The 25,085-nt window shown below is 41.7% G+C and overlaps 1 protein-coding gene across 1 annotated transcript in view; it reads left to right on the forward strand.

Annotated features, from left to right (window-relative positions):
* Positions 1-3,490: 3,490 nt before the first annotated feature.
* The window catches only part of LOC106087496 (protocadherin-like wing polarity protein stan), a 196,734-nt gene continuing 175,139 nt past the window's right edge, over positions 3,491-25,085 (forward strand). Inside the window, exon 1 of the mRNA XM_059369869.1 lies at positions 3,491-3,516. The gene's annotated coding sequence lies outside the window, so the exon portion shown is untranslated. The remainder of the gene's footprint in view (positions 3,517-25,085) is intronic.

Here is a 25,085-nt window from a genome sequence, read left to right on the forward strand (position 1 = left end):
ACAAGAAAAAGTAAGGCATTGTGCGCCTTTTACTCCTGCAGGAGGATGTTCCCTAGGAAGTGGATGGTAACCTCCAAGGTGATTTATTGAATGTAGACGGCCATCGTGACACCAATCCTGATCTATGGCGCACTGGTATGGTGGAAGGCCGTGGAGAAAAGGACATGTAAAAGGTAGTACCAGGGGGTCCAAAGACAGGCCCACGTCGGGGGTCACGGAGGCACTGAGATCCGACTCGTAGGCTGCCCTAGAAGCGATGATAGATATACAGCCCATTGAGGCCTATACACGGAACTACGCCGCTAAGGTGGCGCTATGGCTGGGGGAGGCTGGCATACTGAAGCCGGACGTTTGCGGCCTGGGTATTATGGATGCAGAGGATAGACAAAGGATGATCTTCGACTACCTAGCACCAGTGGGGTGAGGGCATTCGCGATTCGTTCAGCTGGGAGGGATAAATAGAGAGCGAATGTTGTACTTGAGGAGAATGAGACCTGCGCAGATGGCTCCCAGATGATGTCAGGGACTGGATTGGGGGTCTACTCTGATGCCCTCAATATCGGCGTGTTTCTGAGATTGCCGGACGAGTATATGGATTTTCAGGCAGAGGTCTGTGCCATAACAGTAGGCGCAAGAGAATTTCTGTTAAGGGATTTGCAAATTTTGCCCATGAAGATTCCACTAAGGAACAGGGGCAAACTTCTCACATATCAATGAGTGCAGTCCGATTCAAGTTTAAGCTCTATTATAAGGGGCCTCCTTTTTATAGCCGTGTCCGAACGGCGTGCCGCAGTGTGACACCTCTTTGGAAAGAAGTTTTACATGGCAAAGTACCTCACAAATGTTGCCAGCATTAGGAGGGGAAAACCAACGCTGAAAATTTTTTCTGATGGTCTCGCCAGGATTCGAACCCAGGCGTTCAGCGTCATAGGCGGACATGATAACCTCTGCGCTACGGTGGCCTCCGGATTTACCACCCTCAAAACTAGTTATGGCGGCACTCATGGCTTTGGGGTCGAGTATGGTGAGGTCGAGATGTGTGACGGTTTGTTTGAAGTCCCTGGATATGTTTCGGGTACTCGATGTGACGCAGACCAGGAACCCATGTCTGCCAAGAACCCATGTCTGCGTCTCATCGAGTACCCGCATCTCGACCTCACCATCCTCGACCCCAAAGCCTTGTGAGCATGTGAGGATTCCAGAGAAGGAGAGGGCGGACGAGTGCGCCAGGAGGGGTTCGTCTGCGCCGGGCGGACCAGCAACCGGTCTTGCCTAAATGCCATTTTTCGAGTTACCGAATACAGTAGAGGGGATGGTCAGGGCGGCGTTGGTGGCGAGGTGGGACTCGGTGGATGGTTGCCGGACTGCAAAAGCTCTCTGGCCTGTCAACCGGAGGAGGACGAGGGAGTTGCTGGCATTAGATAAGAGGTCGATGAGTACCTTAACAGGGGTCATAACCGGGCACTATGCCATCGGTCGTGCACGGGAAAACCACACAACGTCTTCTGCAGAAGTTGCCTCGATGAGTATTAAGCACTTGCTGTGCCCTGTGCAGACCCCTGTGGGTCTGCAGCGACGTTGGCTCTTCTTTCTGGGGAGCCGTTTCTTCTGCGATCTGAGTGAACTTGCGAACGTACCTCTGGCAGGTCTGCTGAGATTTTTTGACGGAACCGGATGGTTCCGACGGGGAGTGCCATAAGCTATGGCGTAGGTCTGTGCTTGCGTGGGGATGGGCGCAAAGCCCCTCTAGGGTTCTGCACTCGTCCAGTTATTCGTATATAACCTCTAGTCCGAGATCCCACCTCTTCATTCTCTTCCGGTTTTTTCTAGAGCCACACTGGCCTCCGAGTGAACTCACCTTAGGTGGGCAAAAGCACACAACCTAATCTAACCTAAAGCTAGGCTCTTCAAATTATGCACAAACACTTCTTTTTAGGAAAGGTCGCCTGTGATTGTAAATGGGTCACATCGGTCCATGTTTTGATATAGCTGCCATAGAAAACGGTATCGAATCTTGACTTCTTGATCCTTTTAGAGGGCGCAATTGTTATCCTATTTGGTTGAAACTTTGAACATGATGTTTCATTCTGACTCTCAACAACCGTGCCAAGTATCGGCGGCAAATCGGTCTATCATCTGATATAGCTCCCACATAATCCGGTCATCAGATTTGACTTTTTGAGCCGCAATAATTCGCTATTACCAAAAATTTTTCACAGAACTTGTCGGATGTGATCAATGGTGGTGTGTATATAAGATTCGGCCAGGCCGAATTTTTGCCTGGCCGAATCTTAAAATACCTCAACACTAACCATGGTATGACGTTTCGAGTTCTTCATTAAATAGGTCATCATCGGACACCTTAAGGTGTGCAGACTTAAAGGGTCGTACATAGTTTTCAACCTAACCTAAGCTTAAAGCCAAGAAGGGAAGTAAGTATCTGATATCAAAATCTCGGGTCATAAGAGGATCTTCCACCACAATAAACCCCCTGAACGGACAAATAAATTGATGGCTACCGTATACGATATACCCAATATAAGGTATTTGTGAGCAGAGTACGGAGGTGACACAAAAATTTGAGGGCTAAGTGTAACGGGGGGAGGCCCCATTACCCTCGTATAATGCGAACAGATCAAGATATTATGGATCTCAAATGTTAGGTATTTTGAATAAAAGTTACGAAAATGACTTCAAAATTTGAAGAAAAGTATTTGAGGAGTCGCCTACGCCATAAATCATAGACATAGACCTATATGGGGCAATACTATTGGGTTGCCCAAAAAGTAATTGCGGATTTTTTAAAAGAAAGTAAATGCATTTTTAATAAAACTTAGAATGAACTTTAATCAAATATACTTTTTTGCACTTTTTTTCTAAAGCAAGCTAAAAGTAACAGCTGATAACTGAAAGAAGAAAGAATGCAATTACAGAGTCACAAGCTGTGAAAAAAATTGTCAACGCCGACTATATGAAAAATCCGCAATTACTTTTTGGGCAACTTAATATAAAATCCAAATTGGAATTATTTGCAAGCATTTGAAGGCCACCGTAGAGAAGAGGTTTGACGCTGGACGCCTGGGTTCAAATCCTGCCGTGAACATAAGAAAAAATTTTCAGCGGTTGTTTTCTCTCCTCATGCTGGCTACATTTTTGAGGTACTTTGCTATGTAAAAACTTCTCACCAAAGAGATTTCGCACTGCGGCACATCATTTGGAATTGACTATAAAAAGGAAGCCCTAATCATTGAGCTTAAACTTCAATCGGATGACACTAATTGACATGTGAGAAGTTTGTCGCTGTTCCTTAATGGAATGTTCATGGAAAAATTTGCAATTTTGCAAGCAGATTTCAGATCTACAAATTTAAGTGCTGATATTTACAATGGCGATTTAAAGAAAGCCTTTTCTCTACACTTTCAGTTTCAACAGGAATTGAAAATTTTTGTTATACAGTTCTAACAAGTTCCATTTTTTTTTTCTTTTTTTCAGTGGGATTAAGTACGCTTTCTGTTGGTAAGTAAATCCGGTAAAAAAAATGATTTAAAATAAAACAAGGGCAGCTCCTGGCTACCACTGCTGGACACACAAAGCAAATGTTCTATAAACTCTTCTTCCTTGAGGTCTTCACAGTTTCTGCAGAAACCATTACTTGTGAATTTCAGTCTGTCATCATGTTTTCCGATCAGACTGTGACCTGTCATGACGGAGACAATGACTGAGACGTCTGTTCTAGCCAGCGAGAGAAAAGCGGTAGACCTTCTCATGTCTAGATTGGGCCGCATAACTTTGGAGTATTCACAATTCCCACTTGTGACCATCTGTCATTCGTTCCTCGGACCTGATCCTGAGTCTACATGTCGCCAGAGGCAATCCCACAGATTCCAGTTCCCCTGGAATGTGTAGGTTAATTCCTAATCTCGCAAGCTCGTTCGGTTTACAAATCCTTGAGATATATCTGTCTCCCGGCACCCATAACAGGGGAATTTTGAATTGTTCCATTTCGTTGAGAGATCTCCACAAGTCGAGGGCGATTCGTGAACTCAGATTCACAGATTTAATGGCTGCCTGGCTGTCTGAAAAGATATTTATCCCAATCATCGTATATAAGCCATTCCACCACTTCCTTAATTGCAAGGACCTCCGCTTTATACACCATTGCGTGGTAGAGTAACCTTCTTAATATGACCATTCCGAGTTCTTCGGAGTACACCCCAAATAACACCTGGTCGTCATGTATGGAACCATCCCTAAATAAGTCTATGTATCTTTACCAGGAGTATTGTAGTTCCAATTGGTTCTATCAAGCATAGCGGTACAGTACTTATTATCAAAAATCATCTCAAGCAATATGTAGTCCACATTGCCTGGAACATCGGGCATTGTATCAAGGAAACCACAGTGTCCGTAGCTCCCTTTGCTTCACAGCAGTGCTGGCAGCAATTTGTCTAGTTACAATTTCTGTCACAATTTCTTGAGGCATTAGGTGCAGCATTAAATTCAGTGCCGCTGTGATGCACAAGGAAGCCATCCTTAGAATCCAGCTGAGCATTGAACAGTAGGTGGACTTTTAAAGCGCCGTCCACCAGACTACAACACCATATAGCACTATAGGTTTGACAAATGCAGTATATACCCAGTGCACGACTTGCGATTTAAGTCACCAACTTTTGCCATCGGCTCTCTTGCAGGAGTATTTTCCTTGCCCTTTTCAAAATGTTGGAATTTTAGTTAAATTTTCTGTCCAGCAAAACCTCATGCGAAGACAAAATAGGTACGGTCTTGTCCTGAAGACTCGAACCAGGTTTCTTCGTCAGAAGCCCCTGCAGAAAAAGAAGTTTGTCGACTAGTGGAACCTTGTGCAGCTGCTTTAACACCACACCACCTTGCTAACACCACACCACCACCGAGCAAAGTTGTTCCGGTCCAAAGGACCGATCACCGTGGGAACATTATGCATTTTGATTATTTGTAGGCGCTTATAACTCGCCCTCATATCGAGCACTCAGTATTTATGCAAGAGCCGGTCGCTCACTGAGACTCTCCGCCTGATACCTCTGATTCTGCTCGACTACAATTGCAGTTACTTCGTATGGAGCATTCTACTACCCGCAACCTGTGGACGCCCGGCAGAACGTAGTTTAGCTTCTCGTGATAACAATGAACACCACACAGATCTGAGCTCAAAGTTCCAGCCTGTGTGGTGCTCATTGTTGTCCTGTGGCGGGCACACCTTACACATTCCGTGATTGCCAGGATCTCCGCCTGCAGGACCGTATTATGGTAAGGCAGTCGAAAACAGTTCTCAGTCACTGGGTTCTCAATGAGAACCCCCAGGCCCCTACTGTCCTCTAGCTTTGATCCTTCTGTGTAGCATGATCTTCCAGATAGCAATACCAGCGTTCTGTCAATCCAGGTTTGTGCTGCTTGCAGTGCAGGTCTGTGCTGCTTGCCCTGCACTCGACCTTAAGTATAATCTCACGTATTATATCGGAAACCTCTTCCCTTCCTTCCAGGTTTTCTATGGTCGCCTTTATTACACCGCGATTGTATGAGCTGCTTCTATCCCCAATCCATTCTTCCATCGCCTTAAGTCTTAAAGCCGCAGTGGCTCCCTCACACTTAATCTGTATGTCAATGGGTCGAATATCTAGAATAGTCTCCAGTGCTCTAGTGGGCGTGGTCCTCTTTGCTCTGTCTATACCAAGATAAAATGCTTTTTCTCTCCATCGCAGTCGACCAAACTACTTAGGCGTAAGTTGGCATTGGTCTTATGAAGCTCCTCTAGAGACAGTGGACTATTCCTTGATTCAGGCCCCAATCGGGTCTGAATCGTAGAATATGAGGCCTGAATCGATCGGCTGGTCGAGATCGATTTACCCTCGGCCGCTTGCGCACCCTCAGACCGGTTCTAAAAGGGATAAGAGGCGGATGGCCTCTTGCCGATCTCGCCGAAATTTGTGACAGTGAGTTAGGTAAGGTCCCTCGATATATTTCTGCAATATGGCATAGATCGGTCCAGGTTTGGATATAGCTGCCATATAGACCTATTTCTCGATCTAAGGTCTTGGGTCCATAAAAGGCGCACTTATAGTCCGATTTCGCCGAAATTTGGGACAGTGAGTTGTGTTAGGCACTTCGACATCTTTTCTCAATTTGGCCCAGATCGGTCCAGATTTGGATATAGCCGCCATATAGTCCGATCTCTCGATTTAAGTTTTTGGGCCCATAAAAGGCGCATTAATTGTCCTATATTTCCGAAACTTGGGATTGTGAATTGTGTTAGGCTCCTCGACAACTTTCAGCAATTTGGCCAAGATCGGTCCAGTTTTGGATATAGCTGCCATATAGACCAATCTCTCGATTTAAGGTTTTGTGTTCATAAAAGCCGCATTTAACATCCGATTTCGCCGAAAATTGGAACAGTGAGTTGTGTTAAGCCCTTCGACAGCCCGCTTCAATTTGGCCGAAATCTGTTCAGATTTGGATATAGCTTCCATATAGTCCGATCTATTGATTTATGGTCTTAAGCCCGTAAGAGCAAAATTTTTTGTCCGATTTCGCTGAATTTTGAAACAGGAAGTTGTACAAGGGGCCCTGATATTCACACCAAATATTGCCCATATCTGACCATATTTACATAAGCTGCCATATAGACTTATATTCCGGTTTAGGGGCTTAAGCCCGTAACAGGCGCATTTATTATCCGATTCCGATAAAATTCGGAACTGTGGGTCGTTTAAGTCTCCAAAAAGCCGGGTCAAATATGATGCAGATCGGACCATGTTTAGATTAAGCTGTCATATATAGGAAGCCACCGTAGCGCTGAGGTTATCATGTCCGCCTATGGCGCTGAACGCATGGGTTCGAATCCTGGCGAGACCATCAGAAAAAATTTCAGCGGTGGTTTTCGCCTCCTAATGCTGGCAACATTTGTGGGGTACTATGCCATGTAAAACTTCTCTCCAAAGAGGTGTCGCACTGCGGCACGCCGTTCGTACTCGGCTATAAAAAGGAGGCCCTTTATCATTGAGCTTAAACTTGTAACGGACTGCACTCAGTGATATGAGAGAAGTTTGCCCCTGTTCCTTAGTGAAATGTTCATGGGCAAAATTTGCATTTTTTGTCTGTATAGACATGAGCTTTAACATAGCCCCACAAAAAATAGTCTAAAGGCATTAAATCGCACGATCAAGGCGACCAATTGACCGGTCTCGAACGTGACATAAAATGTTCACCGAACTCACCTCTCAAAGAGTCCATTGTTACGCGTGCTGTGTGTCATGTGGCACCGTCTTGTTGAAACCACATGTCATGCAAGTCAAGCTCTTGCATTTCGGGCAAAAAAGAAGATGGATATCATCCCACAATAGCGCTCACCATTCATAGTTGCATTACGATTCGCATGATATTTGAAGAAGTACGGTCCAATGATGCCACCAGCCCATAAACCGCATTAAACTGTGACTTTTTCTAGATGCATTGGTAGCTCTTGCAATGCTTGTGGCTGATCTTCACTCCGAAATGGACAATTCTGCTTATTTACGTAGTCATTGTGCCAAAAATGAGGTTGGTCGCTGAATGGAAGAAAGGCGCGATGAAATTTCTTAACAGAGCACGAATTTTGATATAAAAATTCAATAATTTGTGAGAGTTGTTCGTTAGTAAGACTATTTATGGTTAAATTATATACCAAACTGAAGATGGTTGACAGTGAAACAAAACACGAAACATGGGTGAGCTGTTTAAACCAGTGTTGCCAAAAAGATAATAGCCAAAAATCACCCTTTATATGTTGTATATTTAAAAAAAATTTTCATTGAGATAATTTCAAAAAGATTTCACTGATATTAGTCCAGAGTCAAAACATTTCTCAAACGAAAAGATTTCTAATAAAATTTTCCAATAAATTTTTCTTTAATGACAAAATTGATATAATTCAATTACTCAAATTTCAATTCAATTTAATCTTAATAAGAAAATCAAAAAATTGTTTTTCTTTGAAAAAAACTTTCCAACCTTTGAAACTTACACCTGCAATATCTATACCAAACAACCTTTAATGAAGCAAATCCCTAATTAGGCATTAAAATAAGTTTCGCGGCAGAAACAAGGGAATGGGCAAAAGAAGAAGTTCGGTCCAGTCAAACTTAATGAAGATGTAACTCGAGGATCATATTGGGTTGCCCAAAAAGTAATTGCGGATTTTTCATATAGTCGGCGTTGACAAATTTTTTCACAGCTTGTGACTCTGTAATTGCATTCTTTCTTCTTTCAGTTATCAGCTGTTACTTTTAGCTTGATTTAGAAAAAAAGTCTAAAAAAAGTATATTTGATTAAAGTTCATTCTAAGTTTTATTACAAATGCATTTACTTTCTTTTAAAAAATCCGCAATTACTTTTTGGGCAACCCATATTTTAATTTTTTTTTTCATTTTTAACTCAAGTGGGTGTTGCATCAACATATTAAATTTCATGTGTGTTCTTTTTTTTAATTAAATAATTAATTCAGGTATCCTTTGTGATACGTTCATAAGCGAAATAACAACATACACATGGCAAATCCCACTTCTTTTTTTTTTGTGCGCCATCAATTTGGAATGCGTGTTCCTCATGCCTTTTAAATCAATGGAAATTATTGTGTCATCATATATGCATGCATGTGTATGGCACAAACGGATTTACAATTAAACATATGCATACATACATTAGGGTGGTTAGACAAGTCGGATTGTTACAATAAATATGGTAGAGATTTTGTGGCAACTCGCAGCAGATACTACTTTACCAAGTACTCAACCGGTCCCTGGTTCTGTTCGATTTGCCAGATCCGCCTCCATCATCGGTCGGTGTCGTTGAGGTGTAACCCGTGTACGGAGTAGGTACATTTCCTAACTAACTATGGCCTTACGTCACTGCGGGAGTATAGCCACTCTGGATATGTTGCAATGTGCTGTGCGTTAATAGACAGCAGTGGGTTACGAGCGTCGTTGTTGTTGTTGTTGTAGCAGTGTGTTGTACACTGAGGCGCCAGCCCTTGCCGATGAAGGACTTCATCGGGTCAATCTGGTACATATATTGACTTGGGATTGACATCGTCGTCATCCGCATCATCGCACTATGTGACTCCTCCGATCTCTCCCAGGCGGCAATATACGCAACAGCTGCTACAACAACAACCCTAATGTTGCTTCAATATTATAAATTGCGAATTTTGCCATGAACATTCCACTAAGGAACAGGGGCAAACTTCTCACATATCAATGAGTGCAGTCCGATTCAGGTTTTAAGCTCAATGATAAGGGGCCTCCATTTCATAGCCGAGTACGAACGGCGTGCCGCAGTGCGACACCTCTTTGGAGAGAAGTTTTACTTGGCATAGTAGCTCACAAATGTTGCCAGCATTAGGAGGGGAAAACCACCGCTGAAAATTTTTCTGATGGTCCCGCCAGGATTCGAATCCAGGCGTTCAGCGTCCTAGGCGGACATGCTAAACTCTGCGCTACGGTGGCCACCTGCTTCAATATGACGATATGTTCGGAAAATCAAATCGATAAGGTTCAGGATTGGAGGGTCTCCATTGGAACACTCTTTCTGTGACCATCGCTGCATTAGGTTTAGAATATCACGGCCACCTCCGAATCCGATACTTACTTTACTTTACTTCAATTGGCTATGACAGAATATTTCTTCCACTAGCCGAACGTAGAATAGCGTTCCAAGCGCCTCGATCTTCTGCGCTAATTCTAAAATCTCCGACACCAAGTTTCGCGGTGTCTCCCTTTACACTTGGTCTTTCCATCGGGCTTTCGGTCTTCCCGGTTTGCGTGATTGCCTTCAAAAGACTTCTTTGCTGGAGCTTCTTCATCCATTCTGACAACATGACCTAGCCTACGCATCCGTTGTATTTTGATGCGGATAACTAAGCTATCGTCGTCATACAGCTCATGGTTCGCCTATATTCTCCATTAACTCAAACTGTTCCATATATTTTACGAAGAATCTTTCTCTCAAATACTCCAAACACTGCATCATCTGTTTTCGAAAGTGTCCATGCTTCAGAACCATATAACAGCACGGGTAGTATCAGTGTCTTGTACAGTGCCTTCGTCTGTCCAGAGGTGGTCTTGTTTCTCAACTCCTAACTCAAACCAAAGTAGCATCTGTTTGGGTCAGAGAATGTGTTGCTCTCTGGAGACCTTCCTAAATATTAGATCCATAGACATACGGACTCAATATAAAGCAACTTTTTCTTTACTTTACTTTAATTGGCTATGACAGAATATTTGTTCCTCTAGACGAACGTCGAATAGCGTTCCAAGCGCCTCGATATTTTGCGCTCATTCTAAAATCTCTGACACCAAGTTTCGAGGTGTCTCCCACCACACTTGATCTTTCCAGCGGGCTTTTGGTCTTCCCGGTTATCGTGTACCACCGTGTTTGCCTTCAAAAGACTTCTTTGCTGGAGCTTCTTTATCCATTCTGACAACATGACCTAGCCAACGCAGCCGTTGTATTTTGATGCGGGTAACTATGCTATCGACGTCATACATCTCATACAGCTCGTGGTTCATGCGTCACCTAATTCTCCACCAACGTAAACTGATTCACATATTTTACGAAGAATCTTTCTCTCAAATACTCCAAGTACTGCCTCAACTGCTTTCACAAGTACCCATGCTTCAGTGCCATATAACAGCAGGGGTAATATCAGTGTCTTGTATAGTGTAATTTTCCTCTGCCAAAAGGTGTCCTTGTTTCTAAACTGGTTACTTAGTCCAAAGTAGCATCTGTATGCCGGTATTATTCTTCGCTTAATCTCAAAACTGGTGTCATTCGTTTCGGTTACGGCCGTGCCGAGGTAGATAAAGTTACTGACTGTCTCAACGTTAAGGTTCCCAACTTTCTCCATTTTCTTTATCTGCTCGATTGTGCAAGGCTTTTTGGGAGTTGAAACCATTCATTTCGTCTTATCTCCATTTACTGCCAAACCCGTTTTCACTGACTCTCTTTCTTTTCTTTCTGCAGTTACTACTATCGGTGATCGACCATCGATGTCGTCGCCATAGGCGAGTAGCATCTGTTCTCTTGTGATTAGTGTGCCATATCTATGCAAATCTGCATCTCGTATAATCTTCTCTAGCAGGATATTAAAGGGATCACACGGTAGGCTGTCTCCTTGTCTGAAACCTCGTTTGGTATTAAATGGTTCGGAGAGATTCTTTCCTATTCTTACTGAGGAATGCGTGTCATCCTGCAGAGTCTTATTAATTTTGCAGGTATACCAAACTCAGACATGGCTTGAAATACCTTTGAACGTAAAGGAGTATCGAAGGCGGCTTTGTAGTCAACAAAGAGATGGTAGGTGTTAATTTGTCCTTTACGAGTCCTTTCCAGGATTTGGTGTAGTGTGAATATCTGGTTCAGGGTGGATTTACCAGTTCTTAAGCCGTATTGTTAGGGCCCAATTATCTCATTGACTTAAGGTTTTAATCTTTCACACAGTACTCTCGAGAGTATCTTGTATGCGAAGGGGAGGAGACTTATTCCTCTGTAGTTTTCACATTTCGTCTTGTCTCCTTTCTTGTGTATGGGACATAGTATGCTGAGATTCCAATCATCGGGTATGCGTTCTTCTAGCCAGATTGTGCAGATAAGCTGTACATACGCCTTATCAGCGTGTCGCCTCCGGTCTTAAATAGTTCAGCGGGTAACCCGTCGGCTCCTGCTGCCTTGTTGTTCTTTAGTCCGGTCACTGCTACTTGGACCTTATTCTGACTAGGAGGTAAACATTCTATACCATCATCAGAGATTGGCTCTGCAGTATCTTCTTCGCTGCCAACATCGGACACTAGCAGTTGGGTAAAATGTTCTTTCCATATCCTCAGCATGTTGTCTGTGTCAGTTATCAGATTTCCTCTTTGTCTCTGCAGGAGGATGTGCATGCACCAAAGCCATCGGTTTGATGTTTAATTCTTTGGTAGAATTTCCGGACTTCATTCTGACTCCTGTACATCTCAATTCGCTCGCACTCACGTCTTTCCATTTCCTTTTTCTTTCTGCGGAATAGACTTTTCTCCTCTCTCCTTTTCTCCCGATATCTCTCCTCCTTCATAGTCGCTACTGATTGCAGGGTTGCTCTATATGCCGCATTCTTGGCTTCAGTGGCATCTTGACACTCTTGGTCGTACCATGGGTTTCTTGGAGGAGGCTTCCGGTACCCAAGTACTGACTTCGCGGCATTTTCCAGGAAGTGGGCATTGGTTTGCCACTGCGCCATTATATCATCGGAACAAGGAGTGCTTTCATCAAGCAATTGGGTCAGTCGAGTGAAGTATGCCGCTGCCATTTATTGTGTTTGCAGCTTTTCAATGTCCACCTTCCGTGCAGTGTCAGATCGTACTTTCCTCGCCATACTCAAACGGGTGCGAACCTTTGCTGCAACAAGCTAATGATCCGAATCTATATTCGCTCCACGGATCGATCGTACATCTAACACGCTGGATGAATGCCTTCCATCTATCACAACGTGATCAATTTGGTTTCTCGTGTTTTGATCGGGTGACAGCCATGTGGCTTTGTGAATATTTTTATGCTATGAAATCTGGTGCTACTGCTACCATGTATTTTTCCGCGGCGAAATCTATCAGCCTCAACCCATTACTGGACATTATCTCGTGGAGGCTAAACTTTCCGACTGTTGGACCAAAAATGTCTTCCTTCCCTATCTTCGCATTAAAATCTCCCTCAACGATTCTAATATCATGGGCGGGGCAGCGGTCATATTCTCTCTCTAGGCGCTCTTAGAAAATATCCTTGATCTGCTCTTCTTTGTCTTCCGTCGGGGCATGGGCACAAATAAGGCTGATGTTGAAGAATTTTGCTTTTATGCGAATTGTGGCTAGCCTCTCATCCACCGAAGTAAAGCTAGAGACAAGGTGTTTCAGTCTCCGACTATCCACAAATCCGCAGCCAAATTCATTCCTCGTGTTATGGCAGCTATCGTATAGTTCGTCACCCTTTGGTGTTGTAGTGACGCCATTGCCAGTCCATCGCACTTCCTGTAAGGCGGTAATATCTGCCTTGTACTTCTCTAATACATCCACCACCGCGCACCTTACTGAACCTTCTCTATAAAGAGTGCGGACGTTCCAGGTGCAGATCCGCAAATCATGGTCCTGTTTTTCGTTTGCGTGGGTCGTGAACATTGGGGGGTCCTTTTTTACTATTCCTTTGTTTCTCATAGTAGTTCTCATAGTTTTCCGGGGGCGGGTTACTGGCCCAGCGCCCCAACCGCATGGGTTTTGTGGGATTGCACATGTATCCCTCGTTGTGGCGAGCCGCTTGCTTCAAGATCCGACGCTCGCCGCCAGCCGCACCTAACCTGGGAACAGACGCTGATATTGGCCATTGGTTATTTAAAGGCGCCAATAACTCGCCTTGTCATCTCGAGTGTCATTGGCACTCAGTATTTAATTAAGAGCCAGTGCCACCTGACTCCTCACTAAAACTCCCTCTCGAAAATCGCTGACTGCCAGCGGCCGCATTTGCAGCTACTCCGCATAAAAACGGAGCTTTCCACCATCCGCAACCTGTGGACGCGCCCGGTATCTTTCAGCTAAACTTCCCGTGATAACGATGGGCACCACACAAGTCGGAGCTCAAGGTTCCAGCCTGTGTGGTGCTCATAGTCATCCCATATCGGCCGGGCCGATCTCCAGATAAAGGGTCTAAAGCCCATAAAAGTTTTATTTTTTACCGATTTCGCTGAAATTTGATACAGATTGTTATGTTAAGCCTCCTAATATCTGACCTAAATATGGATCAAATCGGACTATATTTAGGTATAGCTGCTATTTAGACCGAATTCAGATAAAGGGTCTAAGGCCCATAAAAGTTTTATTTTTGAACCGATTTTGCTGAAATTTGAAACATTGAGTAGCTTTACGCCTCCTAACATAGGACCCAAATGTGGTTCAGATCGGACTATATTTATGTATAGCTGCAATATAGACCGATCTCCAGATAGGGGGTCTAAAGCCCATAAAAGCTTTATTTATTATCCGATTTCGCTGAAACTTACAAAAGTAGGTTATTTTAAGCCTTCCGACATATGGCGTAAATATGGATCAGATCGCACCATATTTAGAGATAGCTGCTATATAGACCGATCTACCGATAAAGGGTCTGAAGGCCATAAAAGCTTTATTTAGTACCCGATTTCGCTGAAATTTGAAACAATGGGTTTTTTTAAGCTTTCCGACATCTGAGCTATGTATGGTCCAGATCGGTCTATATTTAGATATAGCTGCCATATAGACCGATCTCCCGATAAAGGGTCTAATGCCCATAAAAACTTTGTTTATCACCCGATTTCGCTGAAATTTGAAACAATGAGCTATTTTAAGCCTCCCGACATCTGAGCTATGTTTGGTCCAGATCGTTCTATATTTAGATATAGCTGCCATATAGACCGATCTCCCGACAAAGGGTCTGAAAACAATAAAAGCTTTATTTATTACTTGATTTCGCTTAAACTTTGAACAGTGCGCAGTTTTAAGCCTCTCAACATCCGATCCAAATATGGTCCAGATCGGTCTGTATTTAGATATAGCTGCCATATAGACCGATCTCCCGATAAAGGGTCTGAAGGCCATTAAAGCTTTATTTTTCATCCGATTTCGCTGAAATTTACAAAAGTGAGTTATTTTGAGCCTCACGACATTTGGCGTAAATATGGATCAGATCGGACTATATTTAGATATAGTTGCCATATAGACCGATCTCTCGATAAAGGGTCTGAAGGCCATAAAAGCTTTATTTTTTAACCGATTTCGCTGAAATTTGCAAAAGTGGGTTATTTTAAGCCTCACGACATTTGGCGTAAATATGGATCAGATCGGACTATACTTAGATATAGCTGCAATATAGACCGATCTCCCGATAAAGGGTCTGAAGCCAATAAAAGCTTTATTTTTTAACCGATTTCGCTGAAATTTGCAAAAGTGGGTTATTTTAAGCCTCACGACATTTGGCGTAAATATGGATCAGATCGGACTATACTTAGATATAGCTGCAATATAGACCGATCTCCCGATAAAGGGTCTGAAGGCCATAAAAGCTTTATTTATTACCCGATTTCGCTGAAATTTGAAACAGTGGGCTATTTTAAGCTTTCCGACATCTGATCTATGTTTGGTCCAGATCGTTCTATATTTAGATATAGCTGCCATATAGACCGATCTCCCGACAAAGGGTCTAAAAAAAACAATAAAAGCTTCATTTATTACTTGATTTCGCTTAAACTTTGAACAGTGCGCAGTTTTAAGCCTCTCAACATCCGATCCAAATATGGTCCAGATCGGTCTATATTTAGATATAGCTGCCATATAGACCGATCTCCCGAAAAAGGGTCTGAAGGCCATTAAAGCTTTATTTATTACCCGATTTCGCTGAAATTTGCAAAAGTGGGTTATTTTGAGCCTCACGACATTTGGCGTAAATATGGATCAGATCGGACTATATTTAGATATAGTTGCCATATAGACCGATCTCTCGATAAAGGGTCTGAAGGCCATAAAAGCTTTATTTTTCATCCGATTTCGCTGAAATTTACAAAAGTGGGTTATTTTGAGCCTCACGACATTTGGCGTAAATATGGATCAGATCGGAGTATATTTAGATATAGCTGTTATATAAACCGATCTGCCGATAAAGGGTCTGAAGTCAATAAAAGCTTTATTTTTTAACCGATTTCGCTGAAATTTGCAAAAGTGGGTTATTTTAAGCCTCACGACATTTGGCGTAAATATGGATCAGATCGGACTATACTTAGATATAGCTGCCATATAGACCGATCTCCCGATAAAGGGTCTGAAGGCCATAAAAGCTTTATTTATTACCCGATTTCGCTGAAATTTGAAACAGTGGGCTATTTTAAGCTTTCCTACATCTGAGCTATGTATGGTCCAGATCGGACAATATTTAGATATAGCTGCCATATAGATCGATCTCTCGATAAAGGGTCTGAAGGCCATAAAAGCTTTATTTTTTATCCGATTTCGCTGAAATTTGAAACAGTGGGTAGTTTTAGGCCACCCGCTATCCGACCCAAATATGGTAAAGATCGGACTGTATTTAGATATATCTGTCCTAAAGACCGATGTGCCGACTAATGGTCGGAAGCCCTATCCTTAGAACTTTTATCCTAATGTCATACTCTCATTTTATCCTGCGATTTTTTGTCATGCCAAAGTTTTTTATGTAGCTCCCTGTACTCGTAAATCAGACTTTCTTTGTCTTATTCAACCTACAACTTCAAAAAGGACAATACTGTCTTCGTGAAATCTTCCTAAAGCTTTGAAGGAGCGGACTCCATCATATTGAATTCATATCATGTGGTATTTTGATTGCCTTAATTCATCCTTGTGACACTTCACGAGTAGGTGTTTCACGTTGATACTTTAATCTCGGTCTTTTTATTTTTTAATTGAAGAGATTGAAGCATGTATCCTTGGTGATATGCTTTTTAAGAGAATTAACACGCCTCTATTAATGCTTCCTTTTGTGTGTTTCATCATTAAGACGAAATACATGTCTTTGAGCCTTTTAAGTGTGCAAACCCCAATGTGAAGCATTATCATATATTACAGCGGGTTGAAGAAACTAAAATTTTTTCATGTAAAAGTTTATTGAAGAAATCTTCATCAACAAACTTTCTTAAAATTTCGTCTATAAAGAAAATTTTATTGATGTGGTGCCTTAGAAGAAATTTTAATTAATTATAGTCCTTGAAGATTATTTTTTTTTAAATTTCACTTTTTTGAGATGAGTTTCGATGAATTCCCATGAAATTTCATTTCTTGAATACATTTTCATTAAAAATTCTGTTTTTTTTTGTGAAACCTTATTGAAATTTCGCCTTCTAAGAAACTTTGTTTAAATTTAGCTTTCAGCAAAAATGTTTGCCTGCTCTCATATATCCTTTGATTTCATCCACCTATATATGTGTGAATATGTGTGTGTGTATCATATATCAGGTGAATATGTGTATTTGCGTTGGCGTCAGACTGTTTTAATTTGCATACACGTTGATTTATATCCGAGTACGAGGCAAAGAATTGCCAAACTGATTAAATTTAATTCATTTAATAACAAGCAATGCATTTTGGTGTTTTTGTTTTCGGCTTAAACACACAAAGGCAGCAGGGAGATTAAGGCTTTTGAAATACCCGCCATCAATGAGATATTCAAACCAAAAATGAACATATTTTAATAAGAGAAAATCTGGACTTGCCACCCACTTTTCGCATTTATAACAAAATTTTGCTGAATTTAATGTAAGGCTAGGTTTAAAAGACGGTGCGGATGTTAATCCGCCCCTTGCCACTATGGACATACACCTAAGTCAGTTATCGGCTTGTTGTGCGCTCTAAATACAAAAACAAGTAAAAAGGAGTTAAGTTCGGCCGGGCTGAACATTGGACACCCACCACCTCGGGTATATATATAAACCACCTATCGTCATAATCCGGTGAAGGATGCATAATTTATGCCCCCATAGCAGTTTTATCGAAATATGGTCCAATTTGGACCAAATTCGACATGGATATTGAGTGGTCTAATAAGTACAAGTCATTGTTCAGTTTAGCAGAACAAAATATTGGTCTCTTTGGTAGACATATCCAAATACAGACCAATCTGAACGAAATGCTTAACAAAAAAAAAACAAAAATATTATAAATGAGCCTTTTATGGGGCCAAGACTTTAAATCGAGAGATCGGTCTATATCGCAGCTATATCCAAATCTGAACCGATCTGGACCAAATTGAAGAAGGATGTCGAAGGCGCTAACACAACTCACTGTCCCAAATTTCGGTGAAATCGGACAATATATGCGCCTTTTATGGCCCCAAAACCTTAAATCGGGAGATCGGTCTATATGGCAGCTACATCCAAATCTGAACCGATCTGGGCTAAATTAAAAAAAAATTATCGAGAGGACTTCCCTAAGTCACTGTCCCAAATTTTGGCAAAATCGGACAATTAATGCGCCTTTTATGGGCCCAAGGCCTCAAATCGAGAGATCGGTCTATATGGCAGCTATATCCAAATCTGAACCGATCTGTGCCAAATTGAAAAAAATTATCGAGAGGACTTCCTTAAGTCACCGTCCCAAATTTCGACTACATAGGACAAATAATGCGCCTTTTATGGGTCCAAAACCTTAAATCGAGAGATCGGTCTATATGGCAGCTATAACCAAATCTGAACCGATCTGAGCCAAAATACAGAAAGTTGTCGAAAAGCTTAACACAACTCACTGTCCCAAATTTCGCCAGAGTCGGACAATAAATACGCCTTTTATGGGCCCAAGACCTTCAATCGAGAGATCAGTCTATATGGCAGCTATAACCAAATCTGAACCGATCTGAGCCAAAATGCAGAAAGTTGTCGATGAGTCTAACACAACTCAATCTCCCAAATTTCGCCAAAAATGGACAATAAATGCGTCTTTAATGGGCCCAAGACCTTAAATCGAGAGATCGGTCTATAAGGCAGCTATATCCAAATCTAAACCGATCTGAACCAAATTGAAGAAGGATATCGAAGGCGCGAACACTACTTACTGTTCCAAATTTCGCCAAAATCGGACAATTAATGCGCCTTTTATGGGCCCAGAACCCTAAATCGAGAGATCGGTCTATATGGCAGCTATATCCAATTCTGAACCGATCTAAGCCAAATTGAAGAAGGATATCGAAGGCGCGAACACTACTCACTGTCCCAAATTTCGTTCAAATCGAAAAATAAATGCGCCCTTTATTGCCCCAAAACCTTAAATCGAGAGATCGGTCTATATGTCAGCTATATCCAAATCTGAACCGATATGAGCCAAATAGAGGAATACTATTGAAGGGCTTAACGCAACTCACTGTCCCAAATTGTGGCGACATCGGACAATAAATGCGCCTTTTATGGGCCCAAAATCGAGAGCTCGGTCTATATGGCAGCTATATCCAAGTCTGAAATAATCTTGGCCAATTTGAAGAATGATGTCGAAGGGCCTAACACAAATCAGATAATAAGTGTGGCTTTTATGGGCTTAAAACCCTCAGTCGGCGGATCGGTCTATATGGGGGCTATATGAAGATATAGTCCGATATAGCCCACCTTCGAACTTAACCTGCTTGTGAACAAAAAAAAATCTGTGCAAAGTTTGAACTCAATGTCTATATTTTTAAAGACTGTAGCGTGATTTCAACAGGCAGACGGACGGATATGGATAGATCGTCTTAGATTTTTACCCTGACCACTAGACCCACATCGCCCCAAAAGCTTTGATTTATCCCTGTAGCATGAACTTCCGAAGGGCAAAACTAGAGTACAGTTAATCCAAGACTATGCCGCTGGCAACAGTGCCTCTCGTTCGACCTCAAGGTTCATCTTAGGTATCCGATCGGAAATCTCGCCACTACCTTCCAGGTTTCCTAACGTCGCCTCGATTATACCGCCCCATCCTCAATCCGTTCTCCCATCGTCTTAAGTCTCATAGCTGCAGTGGCTGTCTCTCACTTAAACTGTAGGTCTATGGGTCGTATATCTAGAATAGTCTCCAGTGCCCTAGGAGGCGTGATCCTCATCCCTCCGCCTATACCAAAACATCATGTTCTCTGAACTAGTTGTATGGTCCTAACGTTGCACTTTTTCTCCATAGCAGTCCACCAAACTACTGAAACGTAAGTAAGTATTGGTCTTATCACGCTCCTGTAGAACCAGTGGGCTATCCTCGGATTCATGCCCCAATTTCTTTTTCTAATGTTCTTGACAGGATTCCAAACCGGGTGGTCAGCGCAATGGGCTGACATACTAACCTTTGCGCTACGATGGCCTTCTTAGTGGGATTGTCATGGGCAAATTTTGCATTTTGCAGGAGCTCAAGATCTCAATTCGGGAGTTCCGTTTATATAGGCTTCCGGTTGATGGAAGCCATAACGGAACGCTAATTTAAAAATGTCAATGAAATCGGATAGCAACTGCGGCTCCAGGAGCTCAAGATCTCTTATTGGGAGTTCGGTTTAGATGGAAGCAATATCAGGTTATATACTGATTTGGATTGTACTTGGCACGGTAGTTGCAAGAATTTCAGCCAAATCGGATACGATATGCGACATCCAAGAAATCAAGATTGCAAATCGTGTGATCGTTTTATAAAGGGGCTATACCGAGGATATATACGGTGTTGAACCATACTTGCACACCTATTTGTGAAATCATAACAGAACACTACATGGTCGAATGAGTAGAGATGAGCGATGGGTAAATACCCAAAAGGTATTTACCCGGTAAATTGGGTAAATACCCGGATATTTACCCATTTATACCCAAAAGCTGGGTATTGGTAATTTTGTAGATATCTTAAGAAGAAAAACATATTCCAAACAATTTTTAATGATTTCGGAGCGGACCCTCCCCCTTACCCTAATTTTTGGAAACGCCAGATCTCTGAGGTGGGTGGTGCGATTTAAGCGAAATTTTGTATTCTCTCTTATAGTAACCTACAAACAAAAATTTGGCATCCAAATTTCGGATGGGGTACCTGGGAGGCGCCCCACCCCAAAACTTACCAAATATATATATACACCAATCACGACAATATGGGACTGAAATGAAAGGTATTTAGGATAAGAAAACGTATCTGATATCCAGTTGTGGGACCGAGTGTTTGGGGGACCACCCCAACCCCCAAAACCCCCCCCCCCCCCCCCAAATTCGACATATTTACCGACCATGGCAATATGGGACTCAAATAAAAGGTATGTGCGAGTAGATAACGAATCTAATATCCAAATTTGGGACAAAGTTTCTGGGGGGTCCACCCCTTCCCCAAAACACACCCCAAACAGGAGTTATTTACTGACCATGGCAATATGGGGCTTAAATAAAAGGTATTTGAGTGTAGAATACTAATCTGATATCCAGATGTGGGACCAAGTGTTTGGGGGGCCGCCCATCCCCGAGAACATCCCCCAAAGAAGACAAATTTACGACCATAGCAATATGGGGCTCAAATGAAAGGTCTTTGGAAGTAAAGCACGAATCTGATATCAATGTTCGGGAAAGTGTCTATGGGGCCACCTCACCCCCATAACACCACTCAAATAAGAAGTATTTGCTGACCATTGCAATATGAGGCTCATATAAGAGGTATTTTGGAGTAGAAGACGAATCTCACATATTGGGTTGCCCAAAAATAATTGCGGATTTTTTAAAAGAATGTAAATGCATTTTTAATACAACTTAGAATAAACTTTAATCAAATATACTTTTTTTACACTTTTTTTCTAAAGCAAGCTACAGGTAACAGCTGATAACTGACAGAAGAAAGAATGCAATTACAGAGTCACAAGCTGTGAAAAAATTTGTCAACGCCGACTATATGAAAAATCCGCAATTACTTTTTGGGCAACCCAATATATTTTCAAAGCCAAATCACTCGGTCATGTTTGCCGACTATGGAAAAATGGAGCTCAAATGAAGAGTATTTGGGAGTAGACTATGAATCTGACATCGACATTCGGGAACAACTGTTTAGGGGACGTCCCATCTCTATAACAACCCTCAAGTAGGACATATTTTCTCACCAAGACAATTTGGATCTTCAAGACAGTGGAGCTCGATGTTCATAGTCTTTAGGGCCCATTCCCAAAATCGGACATAATATTTGCTGGCTTTTTTATTTGAGAATTGAAAACGAATTTGATATCCAATTTTGAGGCCAATGGCAATGTGGGGTTCAAATATATGAGAATAGATCATGTTGCTGATATATTTTCAGGGCTTAGTGATTGGGGGACCACCCCACCGACCATGTCAAGGTGGGGCTTAAAGGACAAGAATTGGGGGGTAGAGCAAGAATTGATACCCACTTTCGGCACCAATTGGGGGCACAATATAGGGCTCGAATAAAGGTATTTGGGAGTAGAATTCTAATTTGATATCCATTTGTAGGACCATATATTTAAGGCATCACCCCTTCCCCAAAACACCCTCCAAAGGTTAAAAATTGTTCGACCATGCCAAAATGTGGCTCATATGAAAGCTATTTGAGATTAGAAAACGAATTTGATAACCAATTTTGGGATCATATATTTGGATACAGCTGTCCAATAGAGGGACCGCCCGATCTGCCGATATAGGGTATCGAGGTCATAAAAGACCCATTTAATACTTGAATTCGATGAAATTTGGCATAGTGTGTTCTGGTAGACCCCTTCGCATTCTTGCCAAATGTGGTCCAGATTGGACCATATTTGGATATATCTGCCATATAGACCGGTCTCCCGATAAAGTGTAATGAGCCTATAAAAGGAGCATATATAAATACCTTTATTGGGTATTTACCCAATAAATACCCAATCGTTGGGTATTTACCCGGTAGAAACCCATCTCTACGTATGAGCTATTCAAATTCAAATCTGGAACAACATAGCCTTTTTGAATTCCCCAAAGACGTACATCAATAAGAAGTAACGGAACTAAATTTCGGTAGCAATCTTGACTTCGCCAGATGAACGGACATGGCTGGGTCGACTTAAAGATTCAAGACGATCAAGAATAAAGATACTTTAAAGGATCTTAGATCAATATTTCGAGGCGTTTCAAATGAAATGCCTAGATTAGTATCCTCCCTACCCTATGGTGGAGGGTATAAAAAATATTTTCACACAAAAAATTGCGGTGGTTTCAATTGCGAACACTTCGTGTCAGCTACCCTATATACATACGTATATATTTAAATTTCGTGTGATATCTGACAGAAAAACTAGTACACAAGTGTAATTCATATTTACTGATGTGTACCGAATCTCACTCGATTTTCCATCTATAGTTAAAGAATAAATCGATGCATATTGTTACCGTTTTATTAACAAATATTTGGCAATACATTGGTGTGGGTCGAAACAAAAGGTGTGTCAAATTTAGGTGACATGAACTTAAGCTTATAATAAGGAGAAAAACAAGGAGTGACAGGATTCTTCCAAAATTTCTTATTTGACATGGAATGATAACTGTTCTTGTTGCGGTTACAAAAAAGCAAAACAGGATTTATGGACTTTTTGTAACCCAAATTTACCCTTCTTCAAAGAATTGTGTTCAACATTTCGTTTGAAAATTTCATTATCCTTATGCCATCGTATCATCACTTCATTGCTCCAACCTAGTGCAAGTGTCACAGCATTCAAACACTATTGATTTCATTCGATGACTCTCTGAATCCAGTTCACTTTGTATACTCATCGATATTTTATACTCTGTCTTACCATGAAACGTTATCAGTTTCGCAAGAAGCAAAAAAAAAAAAATAAAATCATAGTCAGAACAAAATATGACAAAAATGAGAACTGGCAAATATGGATTTTATTTACTCAGTTGCATGTCGGTTGTTTATTGAATGGCATATGGCATGGCAGCTACCACCACCCAGGTTGAATGCATTTTTCATTGGCGTTCTTTGTGTCCTTCGAAGGCTTGTTGCCACTTCAAACGATGGCACCAGCGCGACCTATTCGGATAGCTGAAACTGAAACATCTACAACAACACAATGCAAGGATCATGAAAGCGGGACATTTGTTTTTTTTTTTTTTTGTCTTTCTTTAATTCAATGAACAAATAACACAGATTCAGTGGTTTTTACAGAGGCTCCTCCACAATTGTTTCTTGTGAAATTCATTCAAAGAGTATTAAGGACAGTCCATTGCATTGAGCTCGGGCATAGTAAGTTTAAATATTTTTTGTTGTGCAATGACATGGCGCAGGGAATGCGACACGACATGTGACAAATAAAGCCAAAATTCTATAAAACTCAGAATTGATATTTCATTTGTATACCCTCCACCATAGGATGGGGGTATACTATTGGGTTGCCCAAAAAGTAATTGCGGATTTTTTAAAAGAAAGTAAATGCATTTTTAGTAAAACTTAGAATGAACTTTAATCAAATATACTTTTTTACACTTTTTTTCTAAAGCAAGGTAAAAGTAACAGTTGATAACTGACAGAAGAAAGAATGCAATTACACAGTCACAAGCTGTGAAAAATTTTGTCAACGCCGACTATATGAAAAATCCGCAATTACTTTTTGGGCAACCCCATAATATCGTCATTCCTTTTTGTAACATCTGAAAATATGCGTCTAAGACCCTATGAAGTATATATGTTCTTGATCGTCATGACATTTAAAGTCGATCCGTCTGTCCGTCCGTCTGTCCATCCGTATGTCTGTCCGTCCGTCTGTCTGTCGAAACCACGCAAACTTTCGAAATAGTAAAGCTAGGCGCTTGCAATTTTGCACAAATACTTTCTATAAGTGTAGGTCGGTTGAGATTGTAAATGGGCCAAATCGGTCCATGTTTTGATATAGCTGGCATTTAAAACGATCTTGGGTCTTGACTTCTTGAGCCTATAGAGGGCGCAATTCTCGTCCGATGTGACTGAAATTTTGCACGTTTTGATTTAGTATCACTTCTTACAACTGTGCTAAGTATGGTCCAAATCGGATCATAACCTGATATAGCTGCCATATAAACCGATCTTGGGTCTTGACTTCTTGAGCCTCTAGAGGGCGCAATTCTCATCCGATTTGGCTGTAATTTTGCACGTTTTGATTTGGTATCACTTCTTACAACTGTGCTAAGTACGGTCCAAATCGGTTCATAACCTGGTGTAGCTGCCATATAAACCGATCTTGAGTCTTGACTTCTTGAGCCGCAAGAGGGCACAATTCTCGTCTGAAATTTTGCACATCTTGACTTCTTAAGCCTCTAGAGGGCGCAATTCCCGTCCGATTCGGCAGCAATTTTGCATGAGGTGTTTTATTATGACTTCCAACAACTGTGCTGAGAATGGTCCAAATCGGTCCATGTTTTGATGTAGCTGCCATATAAACCGTTCTTGGGTCTTGACTTCTTGAGCCTCTAGAGGGCGCAATTCTCATCCGATTTGGTTGAAATTTTGCATGAGGTGCTTTGTTATGCGTTCCAGTAACTGTGTTAAGTATGGCGCAAATCAGAAAGCACGCTA

Source organism: Stomoxys calcitrans, chromosome 5 (assembly GCF_963082655.1).
Source record: "Stomoxys calcitrans chromosome 5, idStoCalc2.1, whole genome shotgun sequence".
Lineage (NCBI taxonomy): Eukaryota > Metazoa > Arthropoda > Insecta > Diptera > Muscidae > Stomoxys > Stomoxys calcitrans.